At 43.8% G+C, this 22,811-nt stretch overlaps 1 protein-coding gene across 1 annotated transcript in view; it reads right to left on the bottom strand.

The window, feature by feature from the left end:
* LOC127919627 (janus kinase and microtubule-interacting protein 3-like) overlaps positions 1-22,479 on the bottom strand; it is a gene marked incomplete at its 3' end in the record, with an annotated part of 50,300 nt that extends 27,821 nt beyond the window's left edge. Inside the window, exon 1 of the mRNA XM_052503369.1 lies at positions 22,177-22,479. The remainder of the gene's footprint in view (positions 1-22,176) is intronic.
* Positions 22,480-22,811: the final 332 nt, after the last annotated feature.

Raw genomic sequence — 22,811 nt, 5'->3', positions numbered from 1 at the left:
AATAATAATAATAATAATAATAATAATAATAATAATAATAATAATAATAATAATAATAATAATAATAATAGTAATAATAATAATAATAATAATAATAATAATAGTAATAATAATAATAATAATAATAATAACAATAATAATAATAACAATAATAATAATAATAATAATAATAATAGTAATAATAATAATAGCAATAATAATAATAATAATAATAATAATAATAGTAATAATAATAATAATAGTAATAATAATAATAATAATAATAATAATAATAATAATAATAATAATAATAATACTAATAATAATAATAATAATAATAATAATAATAATAATAATAATAATAATAGTAATAATAATAATAACAATAATAATAATAACAATAATAATAATAACAATAATAATAATAATAATAATAATAATAATAATAATAATAATAATAATAATAATAATAATAATAATAATAACAATAATAATAATAATAATAATAATAATAATAATAATAATAATAATAATAACAATAATAATAATAATAATAATAATAATAATAATAATAATAATAATAATAATAATAATAATAATAATAATAATAATAATATTAATAATAATAATAATAATAATAATAATAATAATAATAATAATAATAATAATAATAATAATAATAATAATAATAATCTCATGAGATCAGACTGGTTCCAACAAGCTCATAACATTCACCTGTGTTCAACAAATCGAGCACATAAAAAACATCATTGACTTGCCCTGTTAGTTTTTTCGTACCAGCAGATAACATCAGCTATGTGTACAGTGAATACACTAATGTTCGTGTATATTCCTTGGCATATTCACTCCCATTAAATCAGATGTTATTGGTCACATATGCACATATTTATCAGTTGTTATTGGTCACATATACACATGTTTAGCAGATGTTATTGGTCACATATACACATGTTTAGCAGATGTTATTGGTCACATATACACATGTTTATCAGATGTTATTGGTCACATATACACATGTTTATCAGATGTTATTGGTCACATATACACATGTTTAGCAGATGTTATTGGTCACATATACACATGTTTAGCAGATGTTATTGGTCACATATACACATGTTTATCAGATGTTATTGGTCACATATACACATATTTAACACATGTTATTTGTCACATATGCACATGTTTAGCAGATGTTATTGGTCACATATACACATATTTAACAGATGTTATTGGTCACATATACACATGTTTAGCAGATGTTATTGGCCACATATACACATATTTAACAGATGTTATTGGTCACATATACACATGTTTAGCAGATGTTATTGGCCACATATACACATATTTGACAGATGTTATTGGTCACATATACACATATTTGACAGATGTTATTGGTCACATATACACATGTTTATCAGATGTTATTGGTCACATATACACATATTTGACAGATGTTATTGGTCACATATACACATGTTTAGCAGATGTTATTGGTCACATATACACATGTTTATCAGATGTTATTGGTCACATATACACATATTTGACAGATGTTATTGGTCACATATACACATGTTTAGCAGATGTTATTGGTCACATATACACATATTTACCAGATGTTATTGGTCACATAGTGATGGCTGTTTAACAGTCTGGTTGAGTAACCAGGTAGTAAACGGCTAGTGATGGCTGTTTAACAGTCTGGTTGAGTAACCAGGTAGTAAACGGCTAGTGATGGCTGTTTAACAGTCTGGTTGAGTAACCAGGTAGTAAACAGGCTAGTGATGGCTGTTTAACAGTCTGGTTGAGTAGCCGGGTGGTAAACGGGCTAGTGATGGCTGTTTAACAGTCTGGTTGAGTAACCAGGTAGTAAACGGCTAGTGATGGCTGTTTAACAGTCTGGTTGAGTAGCCAGGTAGTAAACGGCTAGTGATGGCTGTTTAACAGTCTGGTTGAGTAACCAGGTAGTAAACGGCTAGTGATGGCTGTTTAACAGTCTGGTTGAGTAACCAGGTAGTAAACAGCTAGTGATGGCTGTTTAACAGTCTGGTTGAGTAACCAGGTAGTAAACGGCTAGTGATGGCTGTTTAACAGTCTGGTTGAGTAACCAGGTAGTAAATGGCTAGTGATGGCTGTTTAACAGTCTGGTTGAGTAACCGGGTAGTAAATGGCTAGTGATGGCTGTTTAACAGTCTGGTTGAGTAACCAGGTAGTAAACGGCTAGTGATGGCTGTTTAACAGTCTGGTTGAGTAACCAGGTAGTAAATGGCTAGTGATGGCTGTTTAACAGTCTGGTTGAGAAATGGGCTAGTGATGGCTGTTTAACAGTCTGGTTGAGTAACCGGGTAGTAAACGGCTAGTGATGGCTGTTTAACAGTCTGGTTGAGTAACCGGGTAGTAAATGGCTAGTGATGGCTGTTTAACAGTCTGGTTGAGTAACCAGGTAGTAAATGGCTAGTGATGGCTGTTTAACAGTCTGGTTGAGTAACCAGGTAGTAAATGGCTAGTGATGGCTGTTTAACAGTCTGGTTGAGTAACCAGGTAGTAAATGGCTAGTGATGGCTGTTTAACAGTCTGGTTGAGTAACCAGGTAGTAAATGGCTAGTGATGGCTAACAGTCTGGTTGAGTAACCGGGTAGTAAACGGCTAGTGATGGCTGTTTAACAGTCTGGTTGAGTAACCAGGTAGTAAATGGCTAGTGATGGCTGTTTAACAGTCTGGTTGAGTAACCAGGTAGTAAATGGCTAGTGATGGCTGTTTAACAGTCTGGTTGAGTAACCAGGTAGTAAATGGCTAGTGATGGCTGTTTAACAGTCTGGTTGAGTAACCAGGTAGTAAATGGCTAGTGATGGCTGTTTAACAGTCTGGTTGAGTAACCAGGTAGTAAATGGCTAGTGATGGCTGTTTAACAGTCTGGTTGAGTAACCAGGTAGTAAACGGCTAGTGATGGCTGTTTAACAGTCTGGTTGAGTAACCAGGTAGTAAATGGCTAATGATGGCTGTTTAACAGTCTGGTTGAGTAGCCGGCTGGAAGCCGTATGTACATCTATGTGAATGTCTACCAGTCTAAATATATCCATGTCAGCCTTCGGTGCAGCTTGGTTTGTGGTCCTACAGTATGTTAGCTTACAATCTAACCCCACCCCCCGTGTTGAACCACTGATCGACAGTATGTCCAACAGGCAACACACAGACCCTGGTACCTGAGGACTACAGTAAACACAGGCACTTTGTTGTGTTGAGAAATCCAATACAGTGACACGTTTTCCAAGCCACAACTCTCCCTCTACCCGACCAGCACGCTAGTTGAATTATACATGAGCCAGTCCAGACTGGACCCAAAAGAATCGAGAGAGAGAGAGAGAGAGGTGCAAAACCTGTGAATTGTCAAGATTCTACAGGACACAGGTTCATATATGTTCATGCCCCTGAACAGGCAGTTAACCCACTGTTCCTAGGCCGTCTTTGAAAATAAGAATTTGTTCTTCACTGACTAGTTAAATAAAGGTAAAAGAAATATGACGACATTTGAAGGACCACAGAATATGACAGACAGTTTGAGCAGTTCACATCCCCACCAAAAAGACAGAGAAACGATCACTAAAACAATACATTTTAAACGATGGAGAAATGAGTCTGTTGTGACAGACTGCTGCATAAATACCAAATCCACCAGCACAGAGATGAAATGAACTAGAAACAAACACATCTAGAATATAGCTTTCTCCCCAAACCCATGGTATGTAAAGTCAGCAAACAGTTCAACAGCCTGGGCTTCTCCCTGAATCATCTCCTTACAGACCAGACAGTAGAGACACTCATCCATCACAGTGACAGAGCAGGAATAGGGACATAGAGGGAGGTAGGGAGATAGAGAGGGGGAGATAGAGAGGGGGGAGGAGAGCGAGAGAGAGAGAGAGAGAGAGGGGAGAGACAGACACAGAGACACAGAGAAACAGAGAGAGAAAGAGAGGGAGGGAAGGAATGATAGAGAGATAGATAGCTTTCTAGAGAGCGAGAGACAGAGAGAGACACAGAGAGAGACACAGAGAGAGAGAGAGAGAGAGAGAGAGAGAGAGAGAGAGAGAGAGAGAGGGAGAGAGAGAGAGAGAGAGAGAGAGAGAGAGAGAGAGAGAGAGAGAGAGAGAGAGAGAGAGGGAGAGAGAGGGGGGGAGATGGAGAGCGAGAGAGAGAGAGGGAGAGACAGACACAGAGAGAGAGAGAGAGGGGAAGGAGATAGACAGAGACACAGAGAAACAGAGAGAGAGAACAGAGAGGGAGGGAAGGAGAGAGAGAGAGAGAGATAGCTTTCTAGAGAGCGAGAGACAGAGAGAGAGAGAGAGAGAGAGAGAGAGAGAGAGAGAGAGAGGGAGAGAGAGAGAGAGAGAGAGAGAGAGAGAGAGAGAGAGAGAGAGAGTGGGAGGGAGGGAAGGAATGATAGAGAGATAGATAGCTTTCTAGAGAGCGAGAGACAGAGAGAGACACAGAGAGAGAGAGAGAGAGAGAGAGAGAGAGAGAGAGAGAGAGAGAGAGAGAGAGAGAGGGGGGAGAGGGAGAGAGAGAGAGAGAGAGAGAGAGAGAGAGAGAGAGAGAGAGAGAGAGAGAGAGAGAGAGAGAGAGAAAGAGGGAGAGGGTGTGTTCACTAGAGAGACCCTTGGCATGTCGTATGAGAAATGATGTGCCTCTAACACAGTAACACCTATAATAATGTAATAGGCAGCTATATATCGACCACATTGAGTAATAACGTATCTCTGGACCACTGGGAATATCTCTCACGCCACAGCAGAGAAGTGAGCAGTGTACTGGCATTCAATAAAAACTATTTGAACGCTCAACCTTCAGTGAAGAAATATCCAGAAAAAATATAAATAAAATTATAACTACGGCAAGTTGGCAACAATATTCCTAAAGAGAAGACATTTTGATCTGACAGTTACCAAAACACCAGCTGTCTGACAGTTACCAAAACACTAGCTGTCTGACAGTTACCAAAACACTAGCTGTCTGACAGTTACCAAAACACTAGCTGTCTGACAGTTACCAAAACACTAGGTGTCTGACAGTTACCAAAACACTAGCTGTCTGACAGTTACCAAAACACTAGGTGTCTGACAGTTACCAAAACACTAGGTGTCTGACAGTTACCAAAACACTAGCTGTCTGACAGTTACCAAAACACTAGGTGTCTGACAGTTACCAAAACACTAGGTGTCTGACAGTTACCAAAACACTAGGTGTCTGACAGTTACCAAAACACTAGCTGTCTGACAGTTACCAAAACACTAGGTGTCTGACAGTTACCAAAACACTAGGTGTCTGACAGTTACCAAAACACTAGGTGTCTGACAGTTACCAAAACACTAGCTGTCTGACAGTTACCAAAACACTAGGTGTCTGACAGTTACCAAAACACTAGGTGTCTGACAGTTACCAAAACACTAGGTGTCTGACAGTTACCAAAACACTAGGTGTCTGACAGTTACCAAAACACTAGGTGTCTGACAGTTACCAAAACACTAGGTGTCTGACAGTTACCAAAACACTAGGTGTCTGACAGTTACCAAAACACTAGGTTTCTGACAGTTACCAAAACACTAGCTGTCTGACAGCGCAGAAATACAGTACAATTGGACATTGGAGTGGAAACATTTATTCCTGGACCAAGCGAAGCTGTACCGTATCCCCTGGGCTGTTCTGTATCTCATACAGACAGTGTTCATGCCAATGCTACTGTGTCCCAGTGCCCACCAGGCCAGTACTGTCACAATCTAGTCCACGTAACAGATGTGACTATTCCCCTTCACAAACCCTGACCTCTGACAGACAGAGCAGGAGAGGAGGAATATAGAGAGGAGGGATACAGAGAGGAGGGATACAGAGTGCAAAACAGGAGGAGGAGAAGAGGGATGCAGAGAGGAGGAATACAGAGAGGAGGGATGCAGAGAGGAGGGATACAGAGAGGAGGAATACAGAGAGGAGGGATACAGAGAGGAGGGATACAGAGAGGAGGGATACAGAGAGGAGAGATACAGAGAGGAGGAATACAGAGAGGAGGGATACAGAGAGGAGGGATACAGAGAGGAGGAATACAGAGAGGAGGAGATACAGAGAGGAGGGATACAGAGGAGGAGGGATACAGAGAGGAGGGAATACAGAGAGAGAGGGGTACAGAGAGGAGGGATACAGAGAGGAGGGATACAGAGGGGAGGGATACAGAGAGGGATACAGGAGGAATACAGAGAGGAGGAGAGGAGGGATACAGAGAGGAGGGATACAGAGAGGAGGGATACAGAGGGAGGGATACAGAGGGGGATACAGAGAGGAGGGATACAGAGAGGAGGATACAGAGAGGAGGGATACAGAGAGGAGGGATACAGAGAGGAGGAGAGGAGGGATACAGAGAGGAGGAATACAGAGAGGAGGGATACAGAGAGGAGGAAGACAGGAGGAATACAGAGGGAGGGATACAGAGAGGGAGGGATACAGAGGAGAGAGGAGGGATACAGAGAGGAGGGATACAGAGAGGAGGAGAGGAGGGATACAGAGAGGAGGGATACAGAGGGAGGGATACAGAGAGGGGATACAGAGAGGAGGGATACAGAGAGGAGGAGAGGAGGGATACAGAGAGGAGGGATACAGAGAGGAGGGATACAGAGGGGAGGGATACAGAGAGGAGGGATACAGATACAGAGAGGAGGGATACAGAGAGGAGGGATACAGAGAGGAGGAGGGATACAGAGAGGAGGGATACAGAGAGGAGGGATACAGAGGGAGGGATACAGAGAGGAGGGATACAGAGAGGAGGGATACAGAGAGGAGGGATACAGAGAGGAGGGATACAGAGAGGAGGGATACAGAGAGGAGGGATACAGAGAGGAGGAATACAGAGAGGAGGGATACAGAGAGGAGGGATACAGAGAGGAGGGATACAGAGAGGAGGGATACAGAGAGAGGAGGGATACAGAGAGGAGGGATACAGAGAGGAGGGATACAGAGAGGAGGGATACAGAGGTGAGGGGGATACAGAGAGGAGGGATACAGAGAGGAGGGATACAGAGAGGAGGATACAGAGAGGAGGAATACAGAGAGGAGGAATACAGAGAGGAGGGATACAGAGAGGAGGGATACAGAGAGGAGGAATACAGAGAGGAGGGATACAGAGAGGAGGAATACAGAGGAGGATAAGAGAGGAGGGATACAGAGAGGAGGAATACAGAAAGGGATACAGATACAGAAGGAGGAGGAGGAGGAGGAGGAATACAGAGAGGAGGGATACAGAGAGGAGGGATACAGAGGGGAGGGATACAGAGAGGAGGGATACAGAGAGGAGGGATACAGAGAGGAGGGATACAGAGAGGAGGGATACAGAGAGGAGGGATACAGAGGGGAGGGATACAGAGAGGAGGGATACAGAGAGGAGGGATACAGAGAGGAGGAGGATACAGAGAGGGGGATACAGAGAGGAGGAATACAGAGAGGAGGGATACAGAGAGGAGGGATACAGAGAGGAGGAATACAGAGAGGAGGATACAGAGAGGAGGGATACAGAGAGGAGGGATACAGAGAGGAGGGATACAGAGAGGAGGAATACAGAGAGGAGGAATACAGAGAGGAGGGATACAGAGAGGAGGAGAGGAGGGATACAGAGAGGAGGAATACAGAGAGGAGGGATACAGAGAGGAGGGATACAGAGAGGAGGGATACAGAGAGGAGGAATACAGAGAGGAGGAATACAGAGAGGAGGGATACAGAGGAGGGAGGAGGGATACAGAGAGGAGGAATACAGAGAGGAGGGATACAGAGAGGAGGGATACAGAGAGGAGGGATACAGAGAGGAGGGATACAGAGAGGAGGGATACAGAGAGGAGGGATACAGAGAGGAGGGATACAGAGAGGAGGATACAGAGAGGAGGAGAGGAGGGATACAGAGAGGAGGGATACAGAGAGGAGGGATACAGAGGAGGAGAGGAGGAGGGATACAGAGAGGAGGAATACAGAGAGGAGGAATACAGAGAGGAGGGATACAGAGAGGAGGGATACAGAGAGGAGGATACAGAGAGGAGGGATACAGAGAGGAGGGATACAGAGAGGAGGGATACAGAGAGGAGGGATACAGAGAGGAGGAGAGGAGGGATACAGAGAGGAGGGATACAGAGAGGAGGGATACAGAGAGGAGGGATGCAGAGAGGAGGGATGCAGAGAGGAGGGATACAGAGAGGAGGGATACAGAGAGGAGGGATACAGAGAGGAGGATGTGAGCTCCACACTAATGCCTGTATCTTTATTGATTTAACCCTTTGACCAGGTCAGTTGACTGAGAACACATTCTCTTCTACAGCAACGACCTAGGGAATAGTGACAGGGGAGAGGAGGGGGGATGAATGAGCCAATTGTGAACTGGTGCGGCAGGTAGCCTAGTGGTTAGAGTGTAGGGACGGCAGGTAGCCTAGTGGTTAGAGTGTAGGGACGGCAGGTAGCCTAGTGGTTAGAGCGTTGGGCCAGTAACGGAAAGGTTGCAAGATCGAATCTCAGAGCTGACATTCGATCTGTCATTCTGCCCCTGAACAAGGCAGTTTAACCCACTGTTCCCCGATAGGCGGTCATTGTAAATAAGAATTTGTTCTTAACTGACTTACCTAGTTGAGTACATAAATAAAATGATACGGTGATGGTTTGAGGACAAGATTGGGAATTGGCACCCTATCTTGTGTGCTACTTTTGGCCAGAGCCCTTTGGAGATAGTAGTGCTATAGGGAATAGGGTCCTGGTCTAAAGTAGTGCACTATATAGGGAATAGGGTGCCATTTGGGACACAAACACCCTGGATACCTAGTCTAACACCTCTGATGACACAGATACCTAGTCTAACAGCTGATACCTAGTCTAACACCTCTGATGACACAGATACCTAGTCTAACAGCTGATACCTAGTCTAACACCTCTGATGACACAGATACCTAGTCTAACAGCTGATACCTAGTCTAACACCTCTGATGACACAGATACCTAGTCTAACACCTCTGATGACACAGATACCTAGTCTAACAGCTGATACCTAGTCTAACACCTCTGATCACACAGATGCCTAGTCTAACAGCTGATACCTAGTCTAACACCTGATACCTAGTCTAACACCTGATACCTAGTCTAACACCTGATAGCTAGTCTAACACCTGATAGCTAGTCTAACACCTGATACCCAGTCTAACACCTGCTACCTAGTCTAACACCTGATAGCTAGTCTAACACCTGATAGCTAGTCTAACACCTGATACCCAGTCTAACACCTGCTACCTAGTCTAACACCTCTGATCACACAGATACCTAGTCTAACACCTGATACCTAGTCCAACACCTGATACCTAGTCCAACACCTGATATCTATTCTAACACCTGATACCTAGTCTAACACCTGATACCTTGTCTAACACCTGATACCTAGTCCAACACCTGATATCTATTCTAACACCTGATACCTAGTCTAACACCTGATACCTAGTCTAACACCTGATACCTAGTCCAACACCTGATATCTATTCTAACACCTGATACCTAGTCTAACACCTGATACCTAGTCTAACACCTGATACCTAGTCCAACACCTGATATCTATTCTAACACCTGATACCTAGTCTAACACCTGATACCCAGTCTAACACCTGCTACCTAGTCTAACACCTCTGATCACACAGATACCTAGTCTAACACCTCTGATCACACAGATACCTAGTCTAACACCTGATACCTAGTCCAACACCTGATACCTAGTCCAACACCTGATATCTATTCTAACACCTGATACCTAGTCTAACACCTGATACCTTGTCTAACACCTGATACCTAGTCCAACACCTGATATCTATTCTAACACCTGATACCTAGTCTAACACCTGATACCTAGTCTAACACCTCTGATCACACAGATACCTAGTCCAACACCTGATACCTAGTCCAACACCTGCTATCTATTCTAACACCTGATACCTAGTCTAACACCTGATACCTAGTCTAACACCTGATACCTAGTCCAACACCTGATATCTATTCTAACACCTGATACCTAGTCTAACACCCGATACCTAGTCCAACACCTGATATCTATTCTAACACCTGATACCTAGTCTAACACCTGATACCTAGTCTAACACCTCTGATCACACAGATGCCTAGTCTAACAGCTGATACCTAGTCTAACAGCTGATACCTAGTCTAACAGCTGATACCTAGTCTAACACCTGCTACCTAGTCTAACACCTGATACCTAGTCTATCACCTGATACCTAGTCTAACAGCTGATACCTAGTCTAACACCTCTGATCACATAGATGCCTAGTCTAACAGCTGATACCTAGTCTAATACCTGATACCTAGTCTAACACCTGCTAGCTAGTCTAACACCTGATAGCTAGTCTAACACCTGATACCGAGTCTAACACCTGCTACCTAGTCTAACACCTCTGATCACACAGATACCTAGTCTAACACCTCTGATCACAAAGATACCTAGTCTAACACCTGATACCTAGTCTAACACCTGATACCTAGTCTAACACCTGATACCTAGTCTAACACCTGATACCTAGTCTAACACCTGATACCTAGTCTAACACCTGATACCTTGTCTAACACCTGATACCTAGTCTAACACCTCTGATCACAAAGATACCTAGTCTAACACCTGATACCTTGTCTAACACCTGATACCTAGTCTAACACCTCTGATCACAAAGATACCTAGTCCAACACCTGATACCTAGTCCAACACCTGATATCTATTCTAACACCTGATACCTAGTCTAACACCTGATACCTTGTCTAACACCTGATACCTAGTCCAACACCTGATATCTATTCTAACACCTGATACCTAGTCCAACACCTGATACCTAGTCCAACACCTGATATCTATTCTAACACCTGATACCTAGTCTAACACCTGATACCTAGTCTAACACCTGATACCTAGTCCAACACCTGATATCTATTCTAACACCTGATACCTAGTCTAACACCTGATACCTAGTCTAACACCTGATACCTAGTCCAACACCTGATATCTATTCTAACACCTGATACCTAGTCTAACACCTGATACCCAGTCTAACACCTGCTACCTAGTCTAACACCTCTGATCACACAGATACCTAGTCTAACACCTCTGATCACATAGATGCCTAGTCTAACAGCTGATACCTAGTCTAACACCTGATACCTAGTCTAACACCTGATAGCTAGTCTAACACCTGATAGCTAGTCTAACACCTGATACCGAGTCTAACACCTGCTACCTAGTCTAACACCTCTGATCACACAGATACCTAGTCTAACACCTCTGATCACAAAGATACCTAGTCTATCACCTGATACCTAGTCTATCACCTGATACCTAGTCTAACATCTGATACCTAGTCTAACATCTGATACCTAGTCTAACACCTGATACCTAGTCTAACATCTGATACCTAGTCTAACATCTGATACCTAGTCTATCACCTGATACCTAGTCTAACATCTGATACCTAGTCTAACACCTGATACCTAGTCTAACACCTCTGATACCTAGTCTAACACCTGATACCTAGTCTAACACCTGATACCTAGTCTAACACCTGATACCTAGTCTAACACCTGATACCTAGTATAACACCTGATACCTAGTCTAACACCTGATACCTAGTCTATCACCTGATACCTAGTCTAACACCTGATACCTTGTCTAACACCTGATACCTAGTCTAACACCTCTGATCACAAAGATACCTAGTCTAACACCTGATATCTAGTCTAACATCTGCTACCGAGTCTAACATCTGATACCTAGTCTAACACCTGATACCTAGTCTAACACCTGATACCTAGTCTAACACCTGATACCTTGTCTAACATCTGATACCTAGTCTAACACCTGATACCTAGTCTAACATCTGATACCTAGTCTAACACCTGATACCTAGTCTAACACCTGATACCTAGTCTAACACCTGATACCTAGTCTAACACCTGATACCTAGTCTAACATCTGATACCTAGTCTAACATCTGATACCTAGTCTAACACCTGATACCTAGTCTAACACCTGATACCTAGTCTAACACCTGATACCTAGTCTAACATCTGATACCTAGTCTAACACCTGATACCTAGTCTAACACCTGCTAGCTAGTCTAAGACCTCTGATCACACTGCTAGCTGCTAGCACTGCTAGCTAGTCTAAAACCTCTGATCACACTGCTAGCTAGTCTAAAACCTCTGATCACACTGCTAGCTGCTAGCACTGCTAGCTAGTCTAAAACCTCTGATCACGCTGCTAGCTAGTCTAAAACCTCTGTTCACACTGCTAGCTAGTCTAAAACCTCTGATCACACTGCTAGGTAGTTTACCAGCTCTGATCACACTGCTAGCTAGTCTAAAATCTCTGAACACACTGTTAGCTAGTCTAACAGTTGTCAGTTGGTTTTTCATAGCCGAGCATTCAGAGGTTGAGACAGCAGGTGGAGTAGAGAGAGAGGTGTGTGTGTGTCAGGCTAGCTGATACAGCATTTGTTTAATGAGCATGTCTCCCTGGGATCCTGTCGTAGGAGGAAGGTTCCTCATTTTATATTTATTCATACTGCCAGCTATTCAAACATTTAATACTGCTGTACTGTACTGTACCAATTAAAACTACACATCTAAACTACAGACACAAATACAAGCATATCACCCTGACAGCATTTAATACTGCTGTACTGTACTGTACCAACTAAAACTACACATCTAAACTACAGACACAAATACAAGCATATCACCCTGACAGCATGTAATACTGCTGTACTGTACTAACTAAAATTACACATCTAAACTACAGACACAAATACAAGCATATCACCCTGACAGCATTTAATACTGCTGTACTGTACTAACTAAAACTACACATCTAAACTACAGACACAAATACAAGCATATCACCCTGACAGCATGTAATACTACTGTACTGTACTGTACTAACTAAAACTACACATCTAAACTACAGACACAAATACAAGCATATCACCCTGACAGCATTTAATACTGCTGTACTGTACTGTACTAACTAAAACTACACATCTAAACTACAGACACAAATACAAGCATATCACCCTGACAGCATTTAATACTGCTGTACTGTACTGTACTAACTAAAACTACACATCTAAACTACAGACACAAATACAAGCATATCACCCTGACAGCATTTAATACTGCTGTACTGTACTGTACTAACTAAAACTACACATCTAAACTACAGACACAAATACAAGCATATCACCCTGACAGCAGAGGGGACGAGAAAATCATCTGTCACAACCTAAATGTCCCAGGCACCAGCATGCTTCTCTTGGTGAGGTGAGAAGAGAGAGGGGTGTGTTGTGTCTGTCACAACCTAAACCTCCCAGGCACCAGCATGCTTCTCTTGGTGAGGTGAGAAGAGAGAGAGGTGTGTTGTGTCTGTCACAACCTAAACCTCCCAGGCACCAGCATGCTTCTCTTGGTGAGGTGAGAAGAGAGAGAGGTGTGTTTTGTTGGTCATTATAGTTGAACTATGAATACAAACCTTAATCCCAGCTTGAATTATTCTCAAAGCCATTACCCTGTTCTACACTCATAGAAAAAAGGGGTCTTTGTCTGTCCCCGTATGAGAACCCTTTTGGGTTCCAGGTAGAACCATCTGTAGAAAGAGTTCTACATGGAACCCAAAAGGTTAGAACTCTTGCTACAGAGGGTTCTACCTCATGGCTTGGTTTTTGCTCTGTCAAGCACTGTCAACTGTGGGACCTTATATAGACAGGTGTGTGCCTGTCCAATCATGTCCAAATCAATTGAATTGACCACAGGTGAACTCCAATCAAGTTGTAGAAACATCTCAAGGATGATCAATGGAAACAGGATGCACCTGAGCTCAATGTTGAGTCTCGTAGCAAAGGGTCTGAATACTTCTGTAAATAAGGTATTTCTGTTTCTAAAAACCTGTTTTTGCTTTGTCATTATGGGATGTTGTGTTTATATGGCTGAGGATTATTTTTAATGTAATCCATTTTAGAATACGGCTGTAAAGTAACAATGTTATAAGGGTGACTAACTACCCCACCACAGAGTTGTTCTGTATTAAGAGTGACTAACTACCCCACCACAGAGTTGTTCTGTAATAAGGGTGACTAACTACCCAACCACAGAGTTGTTCTGTAATAAGGGTGACTAACTACCCCACCACAGAGTTGTTCTGTATTAAGGGTGACTAACTACCCCACCACAGAGACCACAGAGTTGTTCTGTAATAAGGGTGACTAACTACTCCACCACAGAGTTGTTCTGTATTAAGGGTGACTAACTACCCCACCACAGAGTTGTTCTGTATTAAGGGTGACTAACTACCCCACCACAGAGACCACAGAGTTGTTCTGTATTAAGGGTGACTAACTACCCCACCACAGAGACCACAGAGTTGTTCTGTATTAAGGGTGACTAACTACCCCACCACAGAGTTGTTCTATAATAAGGGTGACTAACTACCCCACCAGAGAGTTGTTCTGTAATAAGGGTGACTAACTACCCCACCACAGAGTTGTTCTGTATTAAGGGTGACTAACTACCCCACCACAGAGTTGTTCTGTAATAAGGGTGACTAACTACCCCACCACAGAGACCACAGAGTTGTTCTGTATTAAGGGTGACTAACTACCCCACCACAGAGTTGTTCTGTATTAAGGGTGACTAACTACCCCACCACAGAGACCACAGAGTTGTTCTGTAATAAGGGTGACTAACTACCCCACCACAGAGTTGTTCTGTATTAAGGGTGACTAACTACCCCACCACAGAGACCACAGAGTTGTTCTGTAATAAGGGTGACTAACTACCCCACCACAGAGTTGTTCTGTAATAAGGGTGACTAACTACCCCACCACAGAGACTACATAGTTGTTCTGTAATAAGGGTGACTAACTACCCCACCACAGAGACCACAGAGTTGTTCTGTAATAAGGGTGACTAACTACCCCACCACAGAGACCACAGAGTTGTTCTGTAATAAGGGTGACTAACTACCCCACCACAGAGTTGTTCTGTAATAAGGGTGACTAACTACCCCACCACAGAGACTACATAGTAGTTCTGTAATAAGTGTGACTAACTACCCCAGCACAGAGTTGTTCTGTATTAAGGGTGACTAACTACCCCACCACAGAGACCACAGAGTTGTTCTGTAATAAGTGTGACTAACTACCCCAGCACAGAGTTGTTCTGTATTAAGGGTGACTAACTACCCCACCACAGAGACCACAGAGTTGTTCTGTAATAAGGGTGACTAACTACCCCACCACAGAGTTGTTCTGTAATAAGGGTGACTAACTACCCCACCACAGAGACCACAGAGTTGTTCTGTAATAAGGGTGACTAACTACCCCACCACAGAGTTGTTCTGTATTAAGGGTGACTAACTACCCCACCACAGAGACCACAGAGTTGTTCTGTAATAAGGGTGACTAACTACCCCACCACAGAGTTGTTCTGTATTAAGGGTGACTAACTACCCCACCACAGAGTTCTTCTGTAATAAGGGTGACTAACTACCCCACCACAGAGTTGTTCTGTATTAAGGGTGACTAACTACCCCACCACAGAGTTGTTCTGTAATAAGGGTGACTAACTACCCCACCACAGAGACCACAGAGTTGTTCTGTAATAAGGGTGACTAACTACCCCACCACAGAGTTGTTCTGTAATAAGGGTGACTAACTACCCCACCACACAGACCACAGAGTTGTTCTGTAATAAGGGTGACTAACTACCCCACCACAGAGACCACAGAGTTGTTCTGTAATAAGGGTGACTAACTACCCCACCACAGAGTTGTTCTGTAATAAGGGTGACTAACTACCCCACCACAGAGTTGTTCTGTATTAAGGGTGACTAACTACCCCACCACAGAGACCACAGAGTTGTTCTGTAATAAGGGTGACTAACTACTCCACCACAGAGTTGTTCTGTATTAAGGGTGACTAACTACGCCACCACAGAGTTGTTCTGTATTAAGGGTGACTAACTACCCCACCACAGAGACCACAGAGTTGTTCTGTATTAAGGGTGACTAACTACCCCACCACAGAGTTGTTCTGTATTAAGGGTGACTAACTACCCCACCACAGAGTTGTTCTGTATTAAGGGTGACTAACTACCCCACCACAGAGTTGTTCTGTAATAAGGGTGACTAACTACCCCACCACAGAGACCACAGAGTTGTTCTGTAATAAGGGTGACTAACTACCCCACCACAGAGTTGTTCTGTATTAAGGGTGACTAACTACCCCACCACAGATTTGTTCTGTAATAAGGGTGACTAACTACCCACCACAGAGTTGTTCTGTATTAAGGATTGACTAACTACCCCACCACAGAGTTGTTCTGTATTAAGGGTGACTAACTACCCCACCACAGAGACCACAGAGTTGTTCTGTAATAAGGGTGACTAACTACCCCACCACAGAGTTGTTCTGTATTAAGGGTGACTAACTACCCCACCACAGAGTTGTTCTGTAATAAGGGTGACTAACTACCCCACCACAGAGTTGTTCTGTAATAAGGGTGACTAACTACCCCACCACAGAGTTGTTCTGTATTAAGGGTGACTAACTACCCCACCACAGAGTTGTTCTGTAATAAGGGTGACTAACTACCCCACCACAGAGTTGTTCTGTATTAAGGGTGACTAACTACCCCACCACAGAGTTGTTCTGTATTAAGGGTGACTAACTACCCCACCACAGAGACCACAGAGTTGTTCTGTAATAAGGGTGACTAACTACCCCACCACAGAGTTGTTCTGTATTAAGGGTGACTAACTACCCCACCACAGATTTGTTCTGTAATAAGGGTGACTAACTACCCACCACAGAGTTGTTCTGTATTAAGGGTGACTAACTACCCCACCACAGAGTTGTTCTGTATTAAGGGTGACTAACTACCCCACCACAGAGACCACAGAGTTGTTCTGTAATAAGGGTGACTAACTACCCCACCACAGAGTTGTTCTGTATTAAGGGTGACTAACTACCCCACCACAGAGTTGTTCTGTAATAAGGGTGACTAACTACCCCACCACAGAGTTGTTCTGTAATAAGGGTGACTAACTACCCCACCACAGAGTTGTTCTGTATTAAGGGTGACTAACTACCCCACCACAGAGTTGTTCTGTAATAAGGGTGACTAACTACCCCACCACAGAGTTGTTCTGTATTAAGGGTGACTAACTACCCCACCACAGAGTTGTTCTGTATTAAGGGTGACTAACTACCCCACCACAGAGACCACAGAGTTGTTCTGTAATAAGGGTGACTAACTACCCCACCACAGAGTTGTTCTGTATTAAGGGTGATTAACTACCCCACCACAAAGACCACAGAGTTGTTCTGTAATAAGGGTGACTAACTACCCCACCACAGAGACCACAGAGTTGTTCTGTAATAAGGGTGACTAACTACCCCACCACAGAGTTGTTCTGTATTAAGGGTGACTAACTACCCCACCACATAGTTGTTCTGTATTAAGGGTGACTAACTACCCCACCACAGAGACCACAGAGTTGTTCTGTAATAAGGGTGACTAACTACTCCACCACAGAGTTGTTCTGTAATAAGGGTGACTAACTACCCCACCACAGAGTTGTTCTGTATTAAGGGTGATTAACTACCCCACCACAAAGACCACAGAGTTGTTCTGTAATAAGGGTGACTAACTACCCCACCACAGAGACCACAGAGTTGTTCTGTAATAAGGGTGACTAACTACCCCACCACAGAGTTGTTCTGTATTAAGGGTGACTAACTACCCCACCACAGAGACCACAGAGTTGTTCTGTAATAAGGGTGACTAACTACTCCACCACAGAGTTGTTCTGTAATAAGGGTGACTAACTACCCCACCACAGAGTTGTTCTGTATTAAGGGTGACTAACTACCCAACCACAGAGTTGTTCTGTAATAAGGGTGACTAACTACCCCACCACAGAGACCACAGAGTTGTTCTGTAATAAGGGTGACTAACTACCCCACCACAGAGTTGTTCTGTATTAAGGGTGACTAACTACCCCACCACAGATTTGTTCTGTAATAAGGGTGACTAACTACCCACCACAGAGTTGTTCTGTATTAAGGATTGACTAACTACCCCACCACAGAGTTGTTCTGTATTAACCATGACTAACTACCCCACCACAGAGACCACAGAGTTGTTCTGTAATAAGGGTGACTAACTACCCCACCACAGAGTTGTTCTGTATTAAGGGTGACTAACTACCCCACCACAGAGTTGTTCTGTAATAAGGGTGACTAACTACCCCACCACAGAGTTGTTCTGTAATAGGGTGACTAACTACCCCACCACAGAGTTGTTCTGTATTAAGGGTGACTAACTACCCCACCACAGAGTTGTTCTGTAATAAGGGTGACTAACTACCCCACCACAGAGTTGTTCTGTATTAAGGGTGACTAACTACCCCACCACAGAGTTGTTCTGTATTAAGGGTGACTAACTACCCCACCACAGAGACCACAGAGTTGTTCTGTAATAAGGGTGACTAACTACCCCACCACAGAGTTGTTCTGTATTAAGGGTGACTAACTACCCCACCACAGATTTGTTCTGTAATAAGGGTGACTAACTACCCACCACATAGTTGTTCTGTATTAAGGGTGACTAACTACCCCACCACAGAGTTGTTCTGTATTAAGGGTGACTAACTACCCCACCACAGAGACCACAGAGTTTCTGTAATAAGGGTGACTAACTACCCCACCACAGAGTTGTTCTGTATTAAGGGTGACTAACTACCCCACCACAGAGTTGTTCTGTAATAAGGGTGACTAACTACCCCACCACAGAGTTGTTCTGTAATAAGGGTGACTAACTACCCCACCACAGAGTTGTTCTGTATTAAGGGTGACTAACTACCCCACCACAGAGTTGTTCTGTAATAAGGGTGACTAACTACCCCACCACAGAGTTGTTCTGTATTAAGGGTGACTAACTACCCCACCACAGAGTTGTTCTGTATTAAGGGTGACTAACTACCCCACCACAGAGACCACAGAGTTGTTCTGTAATAAGGGTGACTAACTACTCCACCACAGAGTTGTTCTGTATTAAGGGTGACTAACTACCCCACCACAGAGTTGTTCTGTATTAAGGGTGACTAACTACCCCACCACAGAGACCACAGAGTTGTTCTGTAATAAGGGTGACTAACTACCCCACCACAGAGTTGTTCTGTATTAAGGGTGACTAACTACCCCACCACAGAGTTGTTCTGTATTAAGGGTGACTAACTACCCCACCACAGAGTTGTTCTGTATTAAGGGTGACTAACTACCCCACCACAGAGTTGTTCTGTATTAAGGGTGACTAACTACCCCACCACAGAGACCACAGAGTTGTTCTGTAATAAGGGTGACTAACTACTCCACCACAGAGTTGTTCTGTAATAAGGGTGACTAACTACCCCACCACAGAGTTGTTCTGTATTAAGGGTGATTAACTACCCCACCACAAAGACCACAGAGTTGTTCTGTAATAAGGGTGACTAACTACCCCACCACAGAGACCACAGAGTTGTTCTGTAATAAGGGTGATAACTCCCCACCACAGACCTTGTTCTGTATTAATGACTAAACTACACCATCACCACAGAGACCATAGAGTTGTTCTGTAATAAGGGTGACTAACTACTCCACCACAGAGTTGTTCTGTAATAAGGGTGACTAACTACCCACCACAACTACAATATGTTTCAACCATCTCTACACACATGAACGTACCCAGAACAACTACAATATGTACATCCTTAACACACTATAAGTCACCATCCAGGACCTATATAAAATGCTGTGTCATGTTATAAGTCTTCATCCAGGACCTATATAAATGCTGTGTCATGTTATAAGTCACCATCCAGGACCTATATAATATGCTGTGTCATTCTATCAAACTCCGGAAAGACCACCCAAGTCATAGACTGTGTTCTCTGCTACCGCACGGTGAGTGGTACCGGAGCACCAAGTCTGGGTCCAAAAGGCTCCTCAACTGCTGAACAATTAATCCCTGAAGCCATCAGACTGAACAATTAATCAAACGCCCCCCTGAAGCCATCAGACTGCTGAACAATTAATCAAACGCCCCCCTGAAGCCATCAGACTGCTGAACAATTAATCAAACCCCCCCCGAAGCCATCAGACTGCTGAACAATTAATCAAATGCCCCCCTGAAGCCATCAGACTGCTGAACAATTAATCAAACGCCCCCCCCCTGAAGCCATCAGACTGCTGAACAATTAATCAAACGCCCCCCTCCTCCTGAAGCCATCAGACTGCTGAACAATTAATCAAACGCCCCCCTCCCCTGAAGCCATCAGACTGCTGAACAATTAATCAAACGCCCCCCATTTGTTTTGTACACTGCTGCTTCTCGCTGTTTATTATCTTTGCACAGTCACTCCACCCCTACCTTTCATTTCACCTTTTATTTAACCAGGTAGGCTAGTTGAACAACCACAGTGCGTTTTCAACTGTACCTACATGTACAAATGACCTCAACTAACTTGTACTCCTGCACACTGACTCTGTACCAGTACCCCCTGTATATAGACTCGATATTGTTATTTTATCGTGTTCATTTTTTTTATAAATGTTTAACTTTAGTTTATTTGGTAAATGTTTTCTTAATTCTTCTTGAACTGTTAACTGTTGGTTAAGGGCTTGTAACTAAGCATTTCACTGTCAATTCGACATTTGACAAATAAAGTTTGATTTGATTTGAACATACAAATTGCAGGCAGTTTTGGATCTTGCACCTGTCAAAATAATTACATCATCTCTGGCTGGCAGAGACTGGAGCGACCCGACCAACATCTCTGGCTGGCAGAGACTGGAGCGACCCGACCAACATCTCTGGCTGGCAGAGACTGGAGCGACCCGACCAACATCTCTGGCTGGCAGAGACTGGAGCTGGGCTGGCAGAGACTGGAGCGACCCGACCATGGCTGGCAGAGACTGGAGCGACCCGACCAACATCTCTGGCTGGCAGAGACTGGCTGGCAGACCCGACCAACATCTCTGGCTGGCAGAGACTGGAGCGACCATCATCTCTGGCTGAGAGACTGGAGCATCCTCTGGCTGGCAGAGACTGGAGCGACCCGACCAACATCTCTGGCTGGCAGAGACTGGAGCGACCCGACCAACATCTCTGGCTGGCAGAGACTGGAGCGACCCGACCAACATCTCTGGCTGGCAGAGACTGGAGCGACCCGACCATCATCTCTGGCTGGCAGAGACTGGAGCGACCCGACCAACATCTCTGGCTGGCAGAGACTGGAGCGACCCGACCAACATCTCTGGCTGGCTGGACCCATATTGTTTTACATAGAGAGAGAGAGAGAGATGCTGCGGCAGCTTCCACTAACAGAGAGGTTTAACACACAACAAGGCCCACATGCATCCTCATTACCATTATACTGAAGCACAACAAGCTATCTGACAGACACACATCACAGTCACAGATACACGCCACAGTCACAGATACACATCACAGTCACAGATACACGCCACAGTCACAGATACACGCTACAGTCACAGATACACATCACAGTCACAGTTAAACATCACAGACACACATCACAGTCACAGATACACATCACAGTCACAGATACACATCACAGTCACAGATACACATCACAGTCACAGTTAAACATCACAGTCACAGATACACGCCACAGTCACAGATACATGTCACAGTCACAGATACACATCACAGTCACAGTTAAACATCACAGTCACAGATACACGCCACAGTCACAGATACACGCCACAGTCACAGATACATGTCACAGTCACAGATACACATCACAGTCACAGATACACGCCACAGTCACAGATACATGTCACAGTCACAGTTACACATCACAGTCACAGATACACATTACAGTCACAGATACACAACACAGTCACAGTTAAACATCACAGTCACAAATACACATCACACCTACAGATAGCAGAAGGTATGCATCAGCTCCACCCTGCAGCATTCTCTGCCATACCTCTCTACCTCTCTCTCTCTAGCTCTCTCCAACAGGAACTCAAACAAGCGTATGATTAGAGTTAGACCAACCTTAAAACCATGATCCAGTTTGTGACGTGAGCGCTGTCTGTCTGTCTGCTCCCTTGCCTGCCTTAGCTGGGGAACTGTGCTAGAATCGCCATTTTCTGCTATGAGCTGTGGCACATTCTCCTAAAACGAACACAGAACAGTCTTCTGCATGTCTATCTCTCTAGTGTCTCTACCGTACAGCCAGATCTGCTTCCCTGAGTCACAGCCCTCATCTCTCTCTCTCTCGCTCTCTCTGATAATGGAGTATTAAGATGGGAGGCTGCCTGCATGCAATCCCTGACTAACTAGCCTCCACATACAGCAGCACCCACAATCCCTGAAATAACACAGGCAGAGAGAGGATAATGATTCATCACAAAAAGGGAGGAGGCACAAAAGAGGAGAGAGGGAAAATCCAGTTGAGATGAAGGAAGAGCAGGATTGTGATGCTTACCGTGAACACACAGCCCTCCCTGGTGGAGAGAGGGAACCAGGCAGCCGGTAGGAGACAGGAAGCAGAGGAGGAGGAGGAGGAGGACGAGGGAGGAGGAGGACGAGGAGGAGGAGGAGGAGGAGGCAGGAGGAGGAGGAGGGTGGAGAGAGGGAACCAGGCAGGGTAGGAGGAGGAGGAGGAGGAGGAGGAGGAGGAGGAGGAG

The sequence above is a fragment of the Oncorhynchus keta genome, unplaced genomic scaffold (genome assembly GCF_023373465.1).
Source record: "Oncorhynchus keta strain PuntledgeMale-10-30-2019 unplaced genomic scaffold, Oket_V2 Un_contig_17269_pilon_pilon, whole genome shotgun sequence".
Classification (NCBI taxonomy): domain Eukaryota; kingdom Metazoa; phylum Chordata; class Actinopteri; order Salmoniformes; family Salmonidae; genus Oncorhynchus; species Oncorhynchus keta.
This window is presented reverse-complemented; position numbering and strand designations above follow the sequence as displayed.